The 16498-nt window shown below is 43.3% G+C and overlaps 1 protein-coding gene and 1 long non-coding RNA gene across 5 annotated transcripts in view; one reads left to right on the forward strand and one right to left on the reverse strand.

Moving 5' to 3' along the window:
• Nucleotides 1-16498, forward strand: part of ASTN2 (astrotactin 2) — an 885184-nt gene that overhangs the window by 756355 nt on the left and 112331 nt on the right. The window lies entirely within an intron of this gene.
• Nucleotides 1000-6127, reverse strand: LOC131491434 (uncharacterized). The gene is made up of 3 exons (XR_009251452.1): nucleotides 5987-6127; nucleotides 4599-4695; nucleotides 1000-3730 (listed from the first exon to the last, which is right to left on the reverse strand). It is a non-coding gene; the product is annotated as an uncharacterized LOC131491434 (long non-coding RNA).

Here is a 16498-nt window from a genome sequence, read left to right on the forward strand (position 1 = left end):
GCATTGAAAGAAGTGTTTGCAGTCCAAGTTGATGAAGTTGTCTACAGATCATGCATGCATGCATTCATTCAACAATTATTTATTGAGTTTCTTTTAACTGTCTATTCAGTATGCCTGGCACTTTTATAACTAATGTATCTTCAACTGCAATCTGTCCCTCCCTTCAGCATTCTTTCACTCGCCATTCTTCCTATCTTTTTTTTTTTTAAGTTTATTTATTTTGGGGGGGGGGAGAGCGCGCGTGCAACCATGAGCAGGGGAGGGGCAGAAAGAGATTGAGAGAGAGAGAGAGAGTGAGAGAGAGAGAGAGAGAGAGAGAGAGAGAATCCCAAGCAGGCTCTGTGCTGTCAGCACAGGGTCTTGATCCCATGAACCTGTGATAACATGACTTGAGCCAAAATCAAGGGTTGGGCGCTTAACCGACTGAGCCACCCAGACACCCCCACCCCCCACATCTTTCTTAATGTAACCGGTAGGTTACCTATGGTTAGAAGTCTCTTTGTGGCTGCATCACTTTCAGTATGGCTGTTGATGAAGCATTTAGCGGGGAGAGCTATCATCCTGAGACATATTAAACACTGAATAGATATTTGCTAATTATCAGGATCATTTTATCACTGTAAAAGTATATGACCTTCTACCACATTCACTTCCCCAAATCAATTCTCTAGACCTCAGTTTTCTCACTAAAAGAAAAAGAAAGTTATTATAATAGTTCATGTATAAGCTCCTTATAGGTTTGCGTTTCCTAGATACCAGAAGAATATCTTTTCTTTTATCTTGCCTAAGTGTCTGTGACATAGGTTAGCCATCCATGTAAAGTGGAGAATCTAGCCATTTTTGAAAATCATTCAGGTATGAACTATGTACTTAAGATCCATGCATTTTTTTTGTATGTAAATTCTATTCCTCAAAAAAACAAACAGTATGAGAGAGGGTCAGAGAGCGCTTTAGTAGAGCCCTTTGGGATAATAGTATTCAGTAGTAATCATGAAGTAGGAAGTGTATAATCCATTTTATTGACACAGAGATGCTCAGTAACATATCCAAGGTCAAGTGGTGTCCTTTTTAAATCATTGTTGTCCCAGAGCCTACTGCAGTTATAACTAGTTCCACCTTTTCCATGAACTCTTTCCTCATTCTTACCTCAGGACCCATGACTGCTCTGGGTTCTAAGATATCTTTGCTCCAGAAACCCCTGGCTTAGGCACCATGTTGTCTGTTGCTCCTGCCCCCACTGTCTGTACTCAATGAATAAACAGACTTTTGGTTCCTGAGGCTGTCAATTGGCCCGTTTTATAAGTCCTAAATTCGCTGCTAAAGTGTTTTACAAGATACAACCAAACAAAAGCAAGCCTTTGAATAGAAGGTCACAGTTTTGGAAGGGCCTTTTGGGGTTTTAACACTAATGCTGGGCATTAAATTCATCTTAAGCAGAGCTGAGTTTTCCCTCTGGATTGGAGGGATGGGTTTTCAATGACCAGTGTCATTTGGGATCCTGGAAAGCAGAGGGTGGATATTTTTGGCATGGTTTATGCCCAGTGCCTCATTCTTCGGTTGACTCAGGTTTCTGGGTGGAGTTTTAATCTTGTAGTAAGACTCTGGACCTAGGACAACAGTCTGGCCAATTTCCCCTCAGGTCACTCTAAATGACAAAAAATACTGGTAACATTTCCACAGGCACCATTGGAAATGGAACCTTCAAACTCTTGTGTACATGGAAGTACAATCACTTTTAGACGATAAGAATAAAAGGGAGATGCTGGGGTGCTTGTCTAAAAGAGCCTGGGCATAGCCATGAGCATGTCCTGCCTTTGGGTCATGCCTTCCTTCTACTTTATAAAACCCTTTTGTCCATTGCCTCATCAATTGCTTACAGTAGTTCTATGATGGGGAGTATCCTGGGACTCCTTTTCTAGGTCTGAAAATGGAGACTCAGGGAAAGAGATGTAACCAAAGACACATAGGTGATAAGCGCTGCAGGAATACTAAGGAATCCTGCTTTTGCTGTCAGCCATCTACCGTACAAGGACTTGGGGTTATCACAGCCAGTCATTTAAGCAACTCCTAGATGCTTATGTCATCACCTCTACCATATAAATGGGCAAACTGAAACCCGGGATGGTAGGGTGGCTGGTCCAAAATTAATTACATTGCTCAGGCCCTGGCAGGAGTTTTTCTGGATTGTTTAAAATTGAGTCCATACCAAGGTGCCTCTTAGTAATCCTCCATATGGAAAGAATGATTTCCTCTAAAACTGGCCTCAAGAGCTGGATGTTCTGTAACTGTATCACTTTTTAACATGGCCAGTTGTTTTAGGAAAACAGGTTTCACCAGCTGTGAATTGGTAGCCTCTAGTAGATTAGTGGTTGCTGATGAATTAGAAGACTCTTTAACTTGAGAACATAGCTCCTTTCTGAACTCAAAGTCTCTTTTAAGATTTTATCCATAGAGGTCTTATTCTTGAGACCAGTCATTAATTAGCCGAAGTCCAAAGACCTGCTCAGACTGATTACTGATCATTTACTGTGTAGGTCTGTATACCAGACACTGTTTTAAGGACATCAAATATATTTTCTCAAATCCTTGCAAATTCTGTGATCTATAAATTGTCACTGCCTTTTTTAAAGAAGAGAAAACTGGTGTTCAGCGAAGTAAAATTGCTTGTCCAGGGCAGAATTGGAAATTGAAAAAGGCCAGAGTCCCTGACCCTTTTGGTATGCCAAACTGTCTTTCAGTTATTGAAACACCAACCAAAGATGTTGGAAGGGACTTTAGATATTTCCCAAGTCAGCTTCCTATGAAATTCCAGGATGTTGCAAATGAAGGCTCAGAAGAGGAAAAGGATTCTTGATTAGGTAGAATTGTGCCATATTCTACATTGGCCTAATCAAGTAGATTTTGGAGACTGGTACTTTCTTTTAGGATTCCCTGGGCCTGGGTATAAAGATCATCATTGATACTAGTCATCCGAGGAGGAATCAGAATGTACCTAGAGATTACTCAGGGATTCAGGGCAAGGGCAGAAGAGACTTCTTCACTCTCATGGCTCTCCTAAAGCCTGGATCTTGACTTGAGCACTGTTTTAAGGACTGGAACATTGATTTTGGAGGGCCACACTACTCAAATTATCCTGGAAAATTCCCTGTAATGAATGACCCACCCATTTTTCTCCCTGTTCCTCTCCTTCTTCCTGAGTGAGACATAATCCTAGCAACTGGGTTATGTCACATTTTACTTTGTTTGGAGAGGGTAAGATTTTCCCTACTCTAAATTGAGTGATTGAGCTTTTGTGAGCTCACAGATCTAATCTTGAGATGCGGGTGGGTTAAATTTGGTAGTTGAGACATAATAGGAAATAGAGTTTTGGAGAGTTTGGGTTAGAGGGAGTGATTGAATCTTTTTCTCAGTCAGAGATGATCTTTGGGGGCAGACTAGAGTTTCTCCCACGCAGATGGGCTCGTCTTGCTCTGGAACAATGCACTCAGTGACGCTCTCTGAGATAAATACGTGTGCAGTAAAGGTCGAGGGACTGTGTCTGCTTCCAGTTATGTGCTCTTTCCCCCTGAGGCTATATCTCCCTGGCCATGTCAGACTCAAGGTTCATGAATGGGTGTGGTATCACAGGAGTTCTGGACATCAGATTCTCTTTGGTTCTGACCTCAATTAAGCTACCAACTCTCTGTGGCTTTTGGAAAGTTGTTTCTCCTTTCAGGCTGTATTTCCTCCTCTGGAAAAAAAAATGGGTGAGAATCTGTCTGTTACAGTCTCCTTTTGAGTTAAGTTTTTAAGAATCATTAAGGATTATTCAATCTAAGCAACATATGTTCTGAATGTCCACAGTGTGCCAAACACTGGGCTAAGTGCTGGGAATTCATTGATGAACAAGAATAGACAAGAACTCAGCCTACTTGAAATTTAGAGTTGAATGGGGAGATAAACTATAAGCGATTAACTTGAAGCATAGCATTTCCTGGGGAGAAGGACCATGGTGTTTTATGGTAGTATATAGTAAGAAGTTTTAAACTATTGTTGAAAAACTATGTTGAGGTAGAGTAAAAATGTATTTATTGCACACACACACAAATCTCTGGTTAGTAGATATTTATGCCTGATGAATAGGACAAGTTGCATTGTTAAAAGTCCATTTGATCATCGAATGCATCCAAGGAGAGCTGGATCCTTATGGCTTACTGGGCAGGAAGCGTCTGATAGGATGAGAGAACCCCACATCTACTGGGGCTGGGCCACAGAAAGCTTAAAGGAATGCCTACTTCTGCATTAATGTGATAATTTGGTTGATATCTGCAAGCTCCAGGAGATCAGGGCCTAAGTCTTTGTCACTCAGCACTGCCTTCCCAACACTCTAGTACAGTTCTGGCACGTGGCTAGTATTGAACAAGTGTTGAATGAATGTGATTGAGAGGAGGTGAGACTGAAACCAGGTCACAATGGGATTAGACAATAGGCTAAGCTGTTTGGACTTCATCCTGTAGGCAAAGGGGAGCGCCATCAGCCTTTTTCAGAAGGATCAGAGACATGACCAGAATGGCACCTTGGAAAGAAAGAATCTTTCTAAATGTCCTGAGCATAGTTACCTGTTTCTGTAGCCAATTTGTGAACTTCTTGATGGATCTTTTCTCATGCTTCCTTGTGTTTAGCACAGTTCCACGCACAGAGAAAGTACTCGGAACGCTTGTAACACAAATGAATGGATGAGTGAACAGAGGCACAACAAAAAATGGCTGGATAAATGGAGAGTGTGGTGTCCAGCACAGGCTGTAAATAAGTCAGCATGAGATTGGAAATCTCAGCTGTACCATTCATTAACCATGTGACACTGGGGGCAAGACTCAACGTGTTTGTTTGTTTGTTTGTTTGTTTGTTGTTTTGGCTTTTTAAGGTTTTTGTTTCAATTCCACACAGTATGATATTAGTTTCAGGTCTACAATATAGTGATTCAATACTTCCATACATCACTCGGTGCTTATCACGACAAGCGCCCTCCTTAATCCCCATCATCTATTTAACCCTTCCCCCCCACCCACCTCCTTTCTGGTAACCATCAGTTTGTTCTCTGTAGTTAAGAGTCTGGTTCTTGGTTTGTCTCTCTCTGTCTCTCTCTCTTTTTTTCCCTTTGTTCATTTGTTTTGTTTCTGAAATTCCACATGTAAGTGAAATCATATGGTATTTGTCTTTCTCCGACTTATTTTGCTTAGCATGATACTCTGTAGCTCCATGCATGTTGTAAATGGCAAGATTTCATTCTTTTTGATGGCTGAGTAATATTCCATTGTAGATGTACATCACACCTTCTTTATTCATCAATCAGTGAACACTTGGACTGCTTCCATAATATGGCGATTGTAGATAATGCTGCTATAAACATAGAGGCACATCTGTCTCTCTGAATCATTGTTCTTGTGGGTAAATACCCAGTGTTCTTTGGGTAAATAACCAGTGGTATGATTGCTGGATCATAAATTAGTGTTCTATTTTTAACCTTTTTTTTTAAAGGGCAGGGGCTGGAGAGAGGCAGAGGGAAAGGGAGAGAATCCATGATGAGCATAGAGCCCAATGCAGGGCTCTATCCCATGACTCTGGGATCATGACCTGAGCTGAAACCAAGATTTGGATGCTCAATGGACTGAGCCACCCAGGCACCCCATTTTTAACTTTGAGGAACCTCTATACTGTTGTCTTCCACAGTGGCTGCACCAGTTTGCATTCCCACCAACAGTGCACGGATTCAATTTTGTTTTCTTTCTTAGTTTATCTCTTGACTGTGGACATTAGTGTGTAGTATATGATGGGTGCTCAATAAATTTCAGCAGTTGTTATCTGTGTTATTCCTTTCATGGGGAAGATCCATGATTTTCTAGGGAATCTGCAAAGAAGAGTCTCCCTGGATCCCTCTCTCCTTCTCTGCATGGTTTATAATAACGGTCCTCTAAATGTTTGAGCTGACAGAAGCCATGTAACTCACCAAGTATAAACCCCTTTCTTGTACAGAGATGATGAAGTCCTTGAGAATAAGGGTGGTGAGTTAGAGACAGAGCCAGGACTTGAGCCCAGGTCCTCCAGTTTATGACTCTTGAATCATGTATGTATGGCCAGTGGAATTATCATTGAGACTGGCCTTATGATTTCAAGGATTCTAGTGGTAGAATGGAGCCTTAGGCTCTTAAACATTCTAAAGGTAAGATGAAATTATTCTTTAAGCTTGTGCAGTACATCAGGTTGGGTATTCCATTCCATCACCCAAAAGGTATGATCATTTGTTTTTGTGTTTTTTTTTTCTTTTTTCCCTGAGGGAGATGAGTAGTCAGAAGGAATGGGATTAGTAAAAATAAAGATAAGATTCACACCAGAGGCTTCTCTTGCTGGCTCCTAATTGTCTCCTTAAACTTAAACTCCTCTAAGAGTTCCTGGGCCCAGGCTGTGGATGGATCCAGAGTCCATCATAGACTACAGGTGAGCTGAGTAAGAGGCGGAGATGATCACCATTGATTTGTTGCACACTGTCAACAAGGCCATGCACATCTCTGTCCATTTTGCACAGAGAAGGGGCAAGATTGGCTCAAATCATGCAATGTCAGGGCAGAGATGAAATCAACTGGCCATGACATTGCACCAGATAGAGGGTGAAGGATAATGTGGGCCAGGGATAATATGTGCATGGAGGGGGATGGTCTTCTCTGGGGAGTGGACCTGATTAAGGTGGAAGATCCTGAGTTCAGTTTTGGATATGTTATATCTGAGATACTTGGAAACATTCAATTAAAAGATGTAGCAACACATTTGGCTATGAGGACCCAACAAAGAAGATGTGGCCAGGCAATAAGACTCTGAGAATTAATCAGATGAAAGATGGAACAATGCACAATGGATATATCATCTTGATAAAGTCAACTGACCAGTGGAAGTGGGTTTGGGACTGAGCCTTGAGCAACCCCAGCAACTAACTTCTAGGTAGATGAGCTTGAATCTGCAAAAGATAGTAAACAGGAGCAACCTGATGGGACAATAAGAAGGGTGTGTGGAGGAGGGGGAATCAGGCAGCCAGGAAATGAGAGCTTCAAGGAGTAAAGGAGTGGTCAACAGATTGCAGACTGGGGTTGTCCAGAGTCACTCTGGCTGTAAACGGCAGAGCCAAAACTTAAGTATAGGTCTGTGTTTCCAAAAACCATTCCTCTTCCTAAATGTTGTATGTTCAACCCAGGTAGGAGACAGACTTGGTGAAATGTCCACGATTGCTAGAACTATCCTGTCCTTCCCTGACTCTCTGGCTCCTTAGACCCCAAATGCCCTCAGAAAAGACAGGCTTAACGGAAGGAAGGTCAACCAGAACTTGAAACTTAACTCTGAGAACACTAAGGCTCCTTTCTGCCAAACTTTCTCCCCTCCCCCATCCCCAGGGAAAGGAGTCCAACAAAACTTCAATTCACTTGTAATTGCCCCACTCCCAGAACTAGAAGGATTTTTTTGTTTTGTTTTGTTTTTGTTGTTTTTTGTTATTGGTTTCCTTCTAACACCCTCAACTGATGCTTTTACAAAACTGTTATTTTAGGGCTGTTTGGACTTGTTTTCTTCATAGCTCTTGTTTTCTATTATTTCTCTCTTTTTCCAGGGTTCAGACTAATTAAAGGAAGTGTAAATCACACCTCGTTTGCACAGAATACCTTTCATGAGGTCTGGAAGCAATTTAGCTTCTGTTTGCCAAAGATCTTTAGGAAAGAGAAAAAAATCCCCTTGGTTTAAAAAAGATTAATTTCTTGGTGCCAAAAAAACCCATTAAGTGCACCTCCCATTTCTGGGATCTTTTATGGTTTTCATGTGAAAATGGCAACCAGGGAAAAAAGAGGGAAGACCAGGCTGGCTTTGCAATTACATCTGGCCCTTCTATGCCACCAACTCAGCTGTCCTGCTGCAAAGAACAGATTTAGAACACAGCCTGGTGTCATACAGCATCTCAAGTGAATGGAAGATCTGTCACTGGCTTTCTTTTGCTCCCTTTCCTCCATCCCAGATTCTAGTCAGCCCTCAGTCAATGTTCTTCATAGGGCTATGGGTCCTTGACCTGGGTTGAAGTTTATCTGCAAGGCTCTAGATGAAAGGGCAAGGCTGTAACCTTGGGCTGCCTCTTGCCCCCACTGTTAGAGACCTCCTCTCCTGTTTCAGTCCCTTTCGCTCCCTCTCCCCACATTGTCTTATCTCTGCCTCTTCTGTCCTGTGTGTGTTCACCTTTGCTCTGAGAACTGACCCACTGCATTTCTTCTGAGATACTAACATTTTAGAATATGGAACCACAGAGAGTGCCTCATTGCTTTCTAACATCCAAAGTTTACAGATGATGACACTAGGGCCAGTTAGGGAGGTTGTTTGTCTGTGGACCCACACCTTTGGCCTGGCAGAGCCAGCGTTAGACCTTGGGGCCTGACTCGCAGACCAATGGTCTTTTTGCTCTTTTGTTTGGAGAGCTCTAACAGCAAGATGGTGGAAGAAAAAGCCGGTAGGGCTTGGAGGCGTCATGTGTGCTCTGCTCCTCCCATTAAACCCTGATGATTCTTGCATTTGCTACCTGCTCATAAAATCAATGATGGGAAAGCAAAGAGAGATGAACTAGACTAATTATGGAGATAGATGCAGTAAATTACAGTCAGAAGAGAAAAACATTTGTGATAGATTCTGTATTCAAATCTTCCATTTCCATGTGGGTGACAATGGGCATGTAACTTCATCTTTCTGGGTATCAGTTACCCCCTCTATAAAATAGGGATAATAGTACCACTCCCGTGGGATCGTCATGATAATTAAATGAGCCAGTGGGTATAATTGACCCATAGTGGAAGATCGATGATTGATAATTGCAGGCTACAGTTTTTCCAGGTGCTTTCCTTCTTGAGAGTGAATAAAAAACCGGGGTATGTGGCCACTTCTTGGCCTCACCCCCCCCCCAAATGTGGAATTTACTTCCTAAGAAAATAAGTAAATAATAATTCAAAAATATTTGGAACTTGTGAAAGCATGAAATTTCCAGGCTGCTTTTCTGCTGATCTGAACCTTCTGTAATCTTTCTGAGGGGGAGAAATCACCGTGGACAAAAATAACTTTATCCAAAAATGTATTGCATACTCTATTTCCTCAGTTGGTATTTTTTCCATTTGAAAACCCAACTTAAAAAAAAGTTGATGGGAAGGGAGGTAGTGTGTGGACATGAAAGAGCCATGGTGTTGTATTGGGGATCTGCAGGGTGGAGTGGGAAAAAGTACAAGCTTTGCATTCAAATCCTGGCTCTGCTGGATCCTATTTACATTATTTTAGACACAATTGTTTCTTTGCTTCTCTGAAGTCATGATTTCACGTTTTTAAAATGAGAATCCTAAAACTCCTATCTGGGTAATGAAAAATGTACTCATGCTGGTAGATAGTAGAAGTGAGTGAGAGAGATAATTCTAAAAAAAAAAAAAAAAAAAAAAGGGATGTATGCAGTTTTAAAAAGGTCCCCAAGAGTCAGAAGACCAGAATTTGTGTTCCAGTTTTAACAGTGGCCGGGACTTAACTTTCTGAGCCTCAGTCTCCCTTTAATAAAATTACTTTATTGCTGTCATTTCAGACTACACTGACCCTTGGCCTTGGCCCTGTCCCATCATTGCTCTCCTGGGTTACTGTAACGTTCTCCTAGCTAGTCTTCCTGTCTCCATCCATCCTAACCCTTTACCCCTCTGATTTTTCACTTTGCAGTCAGTGGGAGGATTCTAAAACCCATCATAATTCTCTTTTGCCTTCAGAATAAGGTTCCCATTTCTTAGTGTGGTTTTTAAGGTTCTCCTAAATTTTACCCCTTCTTGTCTCTCCAGCCCTATCTCTCCTCGCTTCCGGTCCAGCCCTGCCTGCCGCCCTTCCCTCGGCCACTGCACACTGTAATCCCTCTGCTGAGATACCCTTGCATGAGATACCCTCTTAAGAGCCCACCCTCAACTTGAGGCTGCTGTAGGAGCTTCACCTACAAGCCTCCTAATAATTGGACTTCCATCTTAGGTCAAGGGACTCAGTATCCCTGAGCCCCACACTGCCCATCTGTAAAATGGGCATATCAGTTGCCTCTCCACAGGGTTGAAGGGAGAATTCAGTGAGACAACCAACCTAACTGACCTTGTTTGGCTTGGCATATATTAAGTGCTTTTCACAAGGTTAGCCTTTCCTCCTTTTTTTCTCATCACTTGCCTCCTGGACAGCACTTCAGACTCAGATTCTGTGGGTTCACATGCCTCGTGCTCAACGCACACCTCTTTCCCTGAACTGTGAGCTGTTTCCTTGAGAGTCTTTGGATTTCTGTGCTTGGGTTCAGATTTCAGATCCCCACTCCCCCACGTAGTGATTGTCACTTTGGATGAATTAATCTGAGCCTTAGTGCCTGTCTGTAAAGTAGGAACAGTGACAGCGGCTACCTCACAAGGCTGTTGTTGGGATTAGGTAAGAAAATGCACATAAAGCACTTAGCAGAGCTCCTGGCGCATAGAAAGAACTGGAGACATGGTCTCTGTGATTGTTGTTGTTCTTTCTGTATCCCTAGTGCCTGGCCCTGAGACTATACGCTGCTTACTGAAAGGATGAAAGGGCTTTGCAAGCAAGGGGGAGTGTGGGATGAGTTTTCTGATGCTTTTCAAAGGAGAGTTGGTAACAGATCTAGGGTGGGGCTTGCTTTATGTGATTATGGGATCAGGCCAGGACACTCTTGTTTCCCTGAGCCCTACTCTCTTCTTCTTTTGTTTGAAGCTTGGGAAGGGGATGAGAAGAGGAGAGTGCCCAAATGTTCACCATGGGGCAGGCACAGGCACACAGAACCAAAAACATGTGAGCCTTCGGGACCATCCTTGCCAATGTGCCATAATCCTGTCCTGAAGCATTTCCTGTATTCCTGCCCCAGCCTGGCATCCTCTCACGCTCCCCCCCCCAACCCCCCCATAGCCATACCAACTGGCAGGGTCCTCATCCCCTCTACCCTGGCCTTTGTGGGGGCTACCTAAGTCATCAGGCCTTTTATGAGTCTGAGCCAAAGCTGCTTTTTGGCTAAAATCCCATGGGCCTTGATGGTAAACCATCCTGAATTTGAATTCCAGCTTCCCTACTTACCAGATGTGTAATTAGGTCCAATGACTCAATATTTCTGAGCCCCACTCTCCTTACCTGTAAAACAGAGACGTTAATCCCCATTCACGAGGTTGTCATGAGGGTTACATGAAATAATGTAGGTAGTACGCCCAGTGATCACCTGACATATAGTAAATGCTTCTTAGGGGATTAGTCCCCCTTCCTCTTCGTATTGTCTACACTTGCATCCTGGACACTGCCCTGCACCAGCCTCCTGGATATAGAGGAGCTAGTTTTCTATAACTGGAAAGGTTCAAAGTGGGGCCAAATGGCACTGGCTTGTTGACCGAGGGGTCAGCTTCTGTGACCTTTTGGGTTCTTCCAAACTTAGGATTCTTCTACTCTGTAAAATACTTCCTGGGTTGCAAAGGTCAGCATGCAGACAAGAGGGCTACTCCTGCTCATTCCTCTCCCCTTTTTGTTTCCCTTACCTTTTCCTCCCCTGTGCCTTGAGCTTCCCCCCTTCCAGCATGGCACCAGAGAGCTACCCTTTTATGGCTAACTCCCCATAATGTATCTTTCTGTTCACCCTCAGAAGCTCACTGTGGAACTTGTCCACTCATATTCTCCCACCTAGCTTCAGTACACATGCTGACATAGATGGGGAGACACTCTCTGTTTTAAGGGGGAAGTAATTAAGGAATTAGTTTATGGGACCATCCACAGGCACCAGTCCCCTGAGCTTCCTACTGCAGACTCTCACTCAATGCCTTTCCTATAGGAACAATGCTAGGAAATTCAGTTAGAGTTGTTTTCTTAGCCTAAGGCCCCAAGTCCAGGCTTATATTAATTTAACAAATACTTATTGACCACCTACTATGTATCAAGCCAGGTGCTTAGTGGGGATATGGCATCTGTTTTCTTGTTTTTGTTTTTTCCTCCAGCAATCTCTAGATCAAAACTCAGTGAAATTTAGAATTTAGGGGAGCAAAAAAAAGAAAGTTAAGATTTTTGGTGTTCTGGCCCCTGCCATGTTCCCAGCATTCTCTCTCGTCATTCCTCTGTAGGGGTCCTTTACACCAGAGCAGCTGCATTCCCTGAAAGACTGTGCTGTATTACCCCTTGACATCTTTTTGGACTTTATCACCCATCTGAGTTTCTCTCTCTTTCTTTTTCTTTTTCTTTTCTTTTCTTTCTTTCTTTTTTTTTTTTTTTTTTTTTTGCATTATAGTTTTTAGAATGCTTGGGTGTTTAAACAGTAGGTTTGTATTTCTTACGATCATTAACAAGTTTTTTTTTTAGTATTATTTTTGAGAGAGAGAGAGAGTGCAAACAGGGGAGGGGCAGAGACAGAGGGAGACACAGCATCTGAAGCAGGCTCCAGGCTCTGAGCTGTCAGCACAGAGTCCAACCCCATGAACTGTGAGATTATCACCTGAGCTGAAGTCATACACCCAACCGACTGAGCCACCCAGGTGCCCCAAGTTTCATTTTGGAAAACAAAACAAAAAGCCAAGGACACTGCCCATAATAAAAGCTGCATCTGGGTTGTGGCGATTTAGAGGGGAGAATGGGATGTCTTCACCAAGTCGCCAAGTAGGAGGAGTTAAGAGTACAGCCTTGAAGGACAGGATAGGACAAGGGTAAAAGGAAGGAAGGGGGAGGGCATTCCAGGCACAGGTGCAGAGGCCTGAAGTGTGGAACTTGTAAATCGTGCACAAGGGCACAGAGACCAATGTAGTTTAGCTGGAGTGGATGCTGAGGAGAGTGAGGCTTGAGTCTTTGAGGTCACATGTACAGTGCCTTGAGGCCAGGCTGGAGCACCTGATTTTGATCCTATACTAAGTAGAGAGCTACTGAAGTGTAATGTGCAAGGAGGAACGCCACTCACTGGGCCCCTTGCTAGGGATGGAGGAACAGAGATGTTGTTCTGGCATATTACATTTGATGAATACTGGAACCTCTGCACATCAGGTTGGCTATCTGCAAAGGAGCGGTTGTTCCATACCTAGTATATAGAAACAGGTAAGCACTTGAGCATTAGCCTTGACTTTTTGGAGGAAGAGACCAATCCCCTTTTCAAGAGAGAACTAGGTCTGTTGGCTTTTTCTGCCTTCCCAACAGACTAAATCCAGGCACCTTCCACTGGGATCCTTGAGCTGTTTGTTCAGCTTATCTCAGATGTAGACAGCCTTCTCTTTGCATAACTACAGTGAGTTTACCCTCAGGGCTTAGAAGACAATTGAGGTGGGGTTGGGGTGGAATGGGAACTAGAAAGTGAATAGTTATGAGCAAGGCCCTTGAGTGTACTGCTGACTGCATTTGTAGAAGAGATCCTTCTAGTCCAGAAAGGTCTCATTCCCCTTGTCCCTCCATCCAACTCAGGGATTGGTAAACTAGGGTCCATGGGCGAATAAAGTTTTGCGAATAAAGTTTTATTGGAACACAACCATGTCCATTCATTTACTTATCATCTAGGACTGTTTTCACACTCCCAACAGCGATGTCAGGTACTTACAGCAGAGACTGTATGGCTCACAGGCAGAAAATATTGACTATCTGGCCCTTTACCTTGAATAAAATGTTGCTGACCCCTGATCTAATAAGCCTTCTCTATCCTTCAAAGCACAGTTGAAATTCACCTCTTCCAGGAAGCTTTCCTTGACCTTCCTTCCCAGTTCTTTTTCTTTCCCTTATCTCCCATATGTGATGCCAATTATTATCCACTAATTTTTAGCATTGTATTTTTTTTTTTTAATTTTTTTTTTTCAACGTTTTTTATTTTTATTTTTGGGACAGAGAGAGACAGAGCATGAACGGGGGAGGGGCAGAGAGAGAGGGAGACACAGAATCAGAAACAGGCTCCAGGCTCCGAGCCATCAGCCCAGAGCCCGACGCGGGGCTCGAACTCACGGACCGCGAGATCGTGACCTGGCTGAAGTCGGACGCTCAACCGACTGCGCCACCCAGGCGCCCCTTTAGCATTGTATTTTTTAAAAGGTCTCTTTAATGTCAGCTGTGCTGACAGCTCAGAGCCTGGAGCCTGCTCCAGATTCTGTGTCTCCCTCTCTCTGCCCCTCCCCTGCTTGTATGTGCGCGCTCTCTATCTCTCTCTCTCTCTCTCTCTCTCTCTCTTTCTCTTTCTCTTTCTCTTTCTCTCTTTCTCTCTCTCTCTCAAATAAACACTAAAAAAACTTTTTTTAAAAGGTCTCTTTAAGTACAATATATAGCTGTTGAGGACAGGGACTGCGTTTAAACTTTTGGTAAAGCTAGACTCAGCAGTAGTTAACAAAGTAGAGGTATATGTGTTTTGGAGAGAGATGTGCCTTTTGTCAAGTCTTGTGTCATCACTGACCAATGTCGTGACTTGGGACAAGTCACTTTATCTCCTTGAGTCTGTTTTCTTATCTGTAATTTAGCATGATAACATAGTATCTCATAGTATCCATCTACCCACCTTATTTTAAGGTCCAAAGAGATGAATTAAAACATCCAAAAACGAAATATCTGATTATCAAAGTAAGTGGGAATTTAATGGTAATTGAATTATGCTACTTGGGATCTTGCTTTGCCAATGTGTAAACGCAATGTTTTCACCCATAAATTTCTAGGAAAGAAAAAAATTCTATTATGTATGTACTTTGAGACACACTACATACATTCCCCCCCTTTTTCAGAAATTTGTGAGATATATCATCATCATATTAAAGCTCTAAGAAAACATGTGGGAAGGAAATCTGTTAAGCTTTAGTTAACCCTGCGTTTTTTGAATTTATTTTGCTTGAAATAACTTTCTATTTCTAATAACTGTTATTGAAATAACCTTGAAATAACTATTAATGTCTCATGAGAAGTGATGTTCTGAAAAACACACTTGAGGCTGATTGGGCCATGTGGTCCTTGGGTCCTCTTGCAACCCTGTCATACTGAGTTTACAGAAACAACCACTGCTTATCAGCATCCTGTTAGTCACCAGAAGAAGGAATGCAATGAAAACCCATGTTTTTGTGTAAAATAATGGCCTTAAGTTCTGTTTGTTCTGTAAGTCAAGAAGTGGGAAATATGCATGTCCCCACACTTCAGGGACATTTGCCACAAAGGCTGTTTGAGAATTCTGCGTTTTGGTGTGGATATGTGTCTCTGTGCACCCATGCCCACACGTAAGCCCATGGATCCTTTCCCCTCCTGTTGAGGGTCTTAGAATCACATACCCAGGGCATTGTAAGTCCTGAGTGCATCTGTGACCATTCACTTTTCTTCCACTAAGTGTAACCCTCTCTCAAGTGTGCCTTCAACTTCCTTAAGTTCAAGCCACTGGAAACTTTTCAATGTTTATCCTGCACTATTGACCCCTCCCTTTTTCTGGAATGGAACCCCTGGGGTGTCAACGTTGGATCTTGTCACAAAGGGGAAATTGAAGCCTTGGGAAATAATGCCTGGGGTAGTTGGGGGGTGGCAGTGGGAAGCATGAAATTATCAGGTAAGTGTGGGGTTGAGATTGGAACCTCCTTGAATATAAATTGGAAGTAGCTGTTACTTTCACCAGTGAGGGCCAGTATATGTTTTCCAGTCTTGTTTCAGTGGGACAGTGACCTGAGTACGTGGTCAGGGAAGTCTTTACCATCAACTCAGAATGCATCTGGTATGTACCCAGTGTCTCAGTGCACTTAATAACACCCTCTTTCAATCTCAAGTCTCTTTCTTTGAATGAGAAATGATATGGGAATTCCCCCCTTCTAAGGCCTTTTATTAATGAGGCTGGAAGTCTCTTGGGGGTGATCTGCAAAGGGAGGAGGAAGCCCCAGTTGCAGAGGCCATTTGTGGTCCACACAGCCAACAGAGGGCGCTCCCACACCACACAACACCAGAGTCTTGGGATCTGGGCAGGCCCAGGGAGAAGGTGGCCAGCTGACCTTTCTCCAGGCTGTTCTTGGGTTGCCAGAGCAGCGAAGGTGTCAGCTGAGACTGGTCACAGCCTAGGGAGGAGACGGGAGGGAGGGAGGCTGGGGCGCTCGAAAGGGAGGAAGAGCTGGCAGGGGAAACACAGACACATTTCACAGAGACAGGGACACAGAGAGACAAGCCGCATGTGCACAAACAGCAAATACAATACATCCCACATACACAACGCATACAACCAAGAGATTTGACAACCACACGCAGGCTCACAGGCTGCGGAACCACAACGCGAAGGCAGCCCAGCACACACAAATACACACAACACGGTGATCTCACCTAGCTAAGCAGTAAAGAGGACACGTAGACACACACATGTGTAAACACATCACCCCACAGAGACATTCAAGCCACGTACAGTATACAAAAGGCAGATAACAAAGACACACGTGGTAAGCACATAGGCATACACGGTACACCGCACAGAGTGGACCCACAACACATACAG

This window comes from Neofelis nebulosa, chromosome 12 (assembly GCF_028018385.1).
Source record: "Neofelis nebulosa isolate mNeoNeb1 chromosome 12, mNeoNeb1.pri, whole genome shotgun sequence".
Lineage (NCBI taxonomy): Eukaryota > Metazoa > Chordata > Mammalia > Carnivora > Felidae > Neofelis > Neofelis nebulosa.